Raw genomic sequence first — 6,948 nt, forward strand, 5'->3', positions numbered from 1 at the left:
TGTGGTTTTAATTTGCATTTCTCTAATGATTAGTGATGTGGAATATCTTTTCATGTGCCTGTTGGCCATCTGAATTTCTTCTTTGGAGAAGTGTCTGTTCAGCTCCTCTGCCCATTTTTTAATTGGATTATTTGCTTTTTGTTTGTTGAGGCGCATGAGCTCTTTATATATTTTGGATGTCAACCCTTATCGGATATGTCATATATGAATATATTCTCCAATACCGTAGGATGTCTTTTTGTTCTACTGATGGTGTCCTTTGCTGTACAGAAGCCTTTTAGTTTGAAATAGTCCCACTTGTTCATTGTTGCTTTTGTTTCCCTTGTCCGGGGAGATATGTTCATGAAGAAGTTGCTCATGTTTATGTCCAAGAGATTTTTGCCTATGTTTTTTCCTAAGAGTTTTATGGTTTCATGACTTTAATTCAGATCTTTGATCCATTTTGAATTTACTTTTCTGTATGGGGTTAGACAATAATTCAGTTTCATTCTCTTACATGGTAGCTGTCCAGTTTTGCCAACACTGGCTGTTTAACAGGCTTTCATTTCCCCATTGTATATCCATGGCTCCTTTATCATATATTAATTGACCATATATGCTTAGGTTTATATCTGGGCTCTGTAGTCTGTTCCATTGTTCTATGGGTCTGTTCTTGTACCAGTACCAAATTGTCTTGATTACTGTGGCTTTGTAGTAAAGCTTGAAGTCAGGGAGCATAATTCCCCCTGCTTTGTTCTTCCTTCTCAGGATTACTTTGGCTATTTGGAGTCTTTTGTGGTTCCATATGAATTTTAGAAGTATTTGCTCTAATTCACTGAAGAATGCTGTTGGTATTTTGATAGGGATTGCATTGAATCTGTATATTACTTTAGGCTGGATGGCCATTTTGACAATGTTAATTCTTCCTATCCATGAGCATGGGATGTGTTTCCATTTATTGGTATCTTCTTTAATTTCTCTCATGAGTGTCTTGTAGTTTTCAGAGTACAGGTCTTTCACTTCCTTGGTTAGGTTTATTCCTAGGTATTTTATTCTTTTTAGATGCAATTGTGAATGGAATTTTTTTCCTGATTTCTCTTTCTGCTAGTTCATCGTTAGTGTATAGGAATGCAACAGATTTCTGTGTATTAATTTTGTATCCCACAACTTTGCTGAATTCAGATATTAGATCTAGTAGTCTTGGAGTGGATTCCTTAGGGTTTTTTATGTACAATATCATGTCATCTGCAAACAGGGACAGTCTGACTTCTTCCTTACCAATCTGAATGACTTTTATTTCTTTGTGTTGTCTGATTGTCATGGCTAGGACCTCCAGAACTATGTTTAATAAAAGTGGGGACAGTGGGCATCCTTGTCTTGTTCCCGATCTTAAAGGAAAAGCTTTCAGCTTTCAGCTTCTTGCTGTTAAGTATAATGTTGGCTCTGGGTTTGTCATAGATGGCCTTTATTATATTGAGGTACTTGTCCTCTATACCCATTTTGTTGAGAGTTTTTATCACGAATGGATGTTGAATTTTGTCAAATGCTTTTTCAGTATCTATGAGGATGATCATGTGATGGATGATGTTAATGGATTTTCGAATGTTGTACCATCCTTGCATCCCTGGGATGAATCCCACTTTATCACTCTGACTCTCTATTTAAAAAGCTAAAAAAAGATTTCTTAGTTGTTGTGTAATCTGTCTATAGATTAATGGTTTAAAAATTGCTGTCTTTTAAAGGCAAATGATCTGAAAATAATGGAAAATATTAGTATTTTTCTCATAAGCCTTCACCACAGAAAACAATGGTTGCTTTAGGCATTGCATTAAAGAGCAGGATGGGAAGATGCCACAAAATATGCTTAATAAACATCATGTGTACATTATAATGTGCACAGATGAGGTAGATTCTTTAAAGATCAGTAAGGCATGGTTATTGATTAGGTAGTTTGTATAGGTCTGCTTTCAAACTGTTACTTTTTGGTGGTTAATTTTTAAATTTTATCTAGTCATGTGTCCATACCTATCCTCTTGTAAATCCACACTAATTTCTGAAATATAATCATACAAATCTGTGCCTCACTTTATTGTTCTATCCATCTTTCCTTCTACAATTTCTTGAACAAGCTGTCTGCACATTCAGTATCAGTTTTTCCACCTTCCATTTATTCTTCAGACTCCTGCAATATGGCTTCCACCTTCACATGCTAAGGAAGTCATTTCTCACCAAGATCACCATGATCTAGGTGACTCTAAATCTAACAAAGACTTTGTCATGTTAGCTCTCTGGTTTTGGTGATTAAATGAGTTAATCCATTTTAATATACTTAGTAGAGTATCTGAAATGTTCATGGTATATTCCAAATATATCTTTTATTGGTCTATCCACACCCTCTGACTATATAGATAAGTCCAGCAAATGGATCTTTTCATCATTTAAAATAATTGAAAAATCTTATTTTTACTTACTTGCATTTCAATCAGAAAAACTAAAAGAATAAGGTAAAGTTTGCCCTTTCATTTTAATTCTTCAGAAGAATATCTCACATTTATAATACAATTTTCCAGAATTAGGCAGAAGAGGAAGCTAAGTGTTAAAAGTATTCAGTCTGGTTTTGAAAATTCATATAACTTCTTTGATTCATGTTCTAGTTGGATGACAGAATTCAGTAACTGATCTCTTTTCAAAAGTGTTAAAGATCTTCCTAAAATGGTTAGGGCCTGGCACAGTTCAAGGAGAATTATAGTAATAACCCATTTACCCTGGTGTGAAGATTATTGGCAATTCTGGCCAGAAACAAAGACATGAAGGTAAAGTGAACACAAGTCTTTTGGCATCACAGGAAACAGTCACAAAGCCCACATCCAGAAGCTGATAACTACCTTCACATATCTTACTTTTGAAAAAGACCCATCATGTTAAGGCTTGTGAGGGGAAGACTATTTCAGACAGTACAATAATCAGTGTTTATAAGAACATACTAGAACTGGTAAGTAAAGATTGTATGTGGAGACCTTGGTTTGTGAATACTGAAAAATACACCAGTCTTTAGCAATATTTACTTCTAATATGCTTACAAGTTATAGAGTTCTGACACAAGACCTCCATTCTGAGAAATTTTACTTGGATGGGAGAGTTTATTTTCACATGATCATGCATAATTAGTTAATGCTTAACTCCTGTCAAGCCAAGACAAGGCTACTGTTGTAATTTATAACTAATCCTTAATACCAAGGCAAGACAGAGTTACTGTTGTTCAATCCAAGGAAAGATTTACTGTGAAAATAAGGAGTCAGAGAAACTGGATTCTAGTCTCCCTTCTACCAAAAACCTGTTGGGTAATCTTGACTTCTCTTTACTTGGGTTGACTCTCCTGAAAAACAAGGGCATTAGACTAGTTGATTTCTAAAATCCTTTCCAGTTCTAACATTGAAACATCAGGTATTGAAGATGCTAAAGAGTAATAGGAAGGAAAGTAAGTCATATTATGAATGATTATCTTCCTTTTATTCATCCAACAAACATTTATTGAGGCTTCAATTGAGCTGGCCCATACAAAGCTCTGAGAGTACTGGAATAAGTAAAAGAGGCTCCATGGAGCTTTGTATTTAGTGTAGAAGTCAGGCCAACAACCTAGCAAACTAACCAGATAAGGAAACAAGAGTCTGAGAATAATAGAAAAGACATCTATTTTAGATATAGGGTTGGCAGGGAATGGCTCCTCTGGAGAAGTTAGGTCTAAACCTAAATAATGAGAAGAAAAGCCACATAAAGAATTAGTGAAGACATTTCAGGCACAGGGACTTGCTAGTGTGTAGGTCCTAAGAAAAGGAGAAAAACTCAATCAATTGGAGAAATGGGGGTAGGGGTAGGGAGGGGCAGAAAAAAAGGTATGACTGTAGTAATTAAGCTAGGAGAGTGACCCAAGATTTGAAGAGGGAAATGGGCTAGTACATGCAGTCTTATAAGCTATTCTAAGAAATCTGGACTCATTCTTAAGGATGGTAGAGATCACTGAAGGGCTTTAAGTAGGGTAGCAACACTTGCTGTTATAGGACATGGATTAGAAGGGGTAGAAAGTGGGGAAATCACTTAGGAGATTGTGACAGGAGTACAAGCATATTATGATGGTGACTTGACTAAGATATTGCAGTAGGAATTAGAGCAGGAGAGATTAAAGATACATCATAGAGGTATTCAAAAAGGTTTACTTATGGACTGGTGTTGCATATTTGAGAGAATGAAAGGAATCAATGTTGAGAAATGATATGATGCTAAATTATTGATTTGGGGAGAATGTTTGGGGTGGAAGATGGAGCAATCAAAAATAGTTGGAGGAAAAATAAAAAGCTCAGATTTAGACATGGTAATTGACATGGGAGACATCTTATTTATAATAGACATCTATAGACATATAATAGACATATAATAGACATCTCGAACCCTCTGCTCTACCGCTCATGTTTTGATTTTGGTCACAGTAATTGCATACCATTTTTTTTCTAAGAACCATCTTTTATTTACCTTTTTATGTACATTACCCAGCAAATTCCTGGGCCTATAATTAGTGCCTAATAAATGTCTAATAATGGTCTAAAAATAAACATCTTTTTCCTCAACTACACATTTATCAGCATACCCTCATACAAACCATATAATTGCAGAAGATTCTAGTCTAGGTCTATAGAGCAATGTTTGAAGCTTAAAATAATAGAGAATACTATTTGGGGCCCAATTCACTTTACAATCTGGCCAATTGTTTTCCCTAGGGCTGTTTTTAAGATTCCCAGATTATATACTATACTTTGTGATTTACCATGAAAAACTCAAGATACTCCCACTTGGGGAAGTGGGGACTAATTTGCTTTTCAAAGTTAGCACTGGACCAGAGCACATTTCCTGATAGTTTCAAGCTAGAGTGAGACTCATAATTGTGGTCTTGATCCACTGTCTCACCTCACCCTCTGCCCCTAATAAACTGATTGAGAGATTACTAAAATGGCAGAAGCTTAATAGGCAACAATACATAAATCTGCTTCAAGTTTGACTTGTGAAATCCAACATTTTGGGTTAGGCTTTGTTTAAAAAAAAACCACTTGACATTTCTTATTTCTATGGGCTCTGTCTTGCTTAGTTACCGTTTTGTGGTAGGTGACTAAAGAGGTCTTTGGTTTTCAAGGAAACTAAAAAAAAATCTAAGAGTAAAGTCTTGCTAATTATAATTAGCCCAGCCTTCCCTACCAGAAGGCCTCTGCAGAATGGCTAGAGAGAGTTTAAGTGCTTTGTTTACCCCTTTCTTATTCCCCCAAAGCAGTGCTCTCTACGTATGCACACATAAGTTTGAAAATCTTTAAAGACAGGAAAAGTCTTATACTCATATTTCCCAGTTAGTTCGGCATGGTGCCCTGCAATAGTGCTTATTTTTCAACTGGGCATTTCTTTTACAGAGGGAAATGAAAATATATTGTCTTTTAAGTAATTGGTTATGTATGGGAGACTTCAGATACCAGGGATGTAACTAGAGTACAGCTGACCCTTGAACAACATGGGTTTGAACTGCATGGGTCCACTTATATGCGGATTTTTTTCAATAAATAATTGGAAAATGTTTTTTAGATTTGCAACAATTTGAAAAAACATTTTCTTAAGTTTATTGTAAGAATGCAGTATATAATGCATATAACATACACGTTATCAGAAAGGCTTCTCTCATCAACAGTAGGTTTTAGTTAAGCTTTTGGAGAGTCCAAAGTTGTATATGGATTTTCAGTGGCACAGTGCACCTGAATCCTGCATTGTTTAAAGGTCAACTGTATAATTAAATTATGTTTTTCCTATGTTTCTTAGATTTATTACTGGTAATGCCTTTTCAGGTTGAACCATTTGTATTAGAACAAGGCATACTGCAAAAGTGCTTATAATCCCCTTTAGCTTAAGTGTTACTACGATACAAAAGATTGGCCTCAATAATCCTCTTCTGTTGCTAGTTAACAGTCATAAATCCAAAATGAATTAAGTATAGAGAAAAATTTATAGTTGTCTTCCAATTCCAATAATCCCATTGGTAATAGAACTGAAATGTTGAACACTCACTCACTTGGCAGACTTACTGAAAAAAATTTCAGGCTGGGTAGTGGAAATAAAATCATGACTTAAACACTTGCCAAATCCACCCTAACGTACCTACTCTCAGCATTACCTCCCTCAAATAAAAAACTAGATGAGTCAATCACCTCCTAAAAACCTTCCCCAAACACTTTCCTGTGGCAGCTAACCAAGGCTCAGGGACGTGAGCCACAGATCAGACACACTTGCTATCTGCTCTGTTATTGCCCAGTGAGTAGCAGATGTGCTCATCAGTCAGTTATGCAAGAGCTGATGGGGAGGACAAGACATTTTGGAAAACTGCTTAGAGCAAGTCTTTGAGCACTAGTCAATACTAAACCATAGCAGCTTATCACCAACCACATGAACTACACCCTCATCTGTCCTGGTATGTATTTCAGTTTCTTGCTTAAGTAAGCAGAAATTGAAGTCTTCTGTTTGGCAGATTATATACATGCCATAAATAATGTGCAGTTATTGCTAACATCTTTACTCTTACAGTGGTTCTCAATTTTTGGATAAAATTCTACTTTCATATATTAGAAACTCTAACCCATTCTCCTACCCCTATTTGAGAGGAAGGTGGTAGTTTGGTGAAATGTTTAAAAATGCTACGTGAAGCTATTGTAAACAGGTTTATGCAGGATATCTCAAACTCTTAAATATGACGATGTGCATTGTAAGTCTCCAGTGGGGTAGAGGAATAAAGTATATGGCATGTGCAAAGCTTATTGCTCATGTAATCTTTTTTCATGGAACATCTTATAGGATGAAGGTTTCATGTAACACACTAGGAAATGCTGGTTTGGTACATTGTTTTTATTGGCTAGCTTTGTACTTCTTTTTAATACTAATTCTATG

Source organism: Manis pentadactyla, chromosome 1 (genome assembly GCF_030020395.1).
Source record: "Manis pentadactyla isolate mManPen7 chromosome 1, mManPen7.hap1, whole genome shotgun sequence".
NCBI classification, from domain to species: Eukaryota; Metazoa; Chordata; class Mammalia; order Pholidota; family Manidae; genus Manis; species Manis pentadactyla.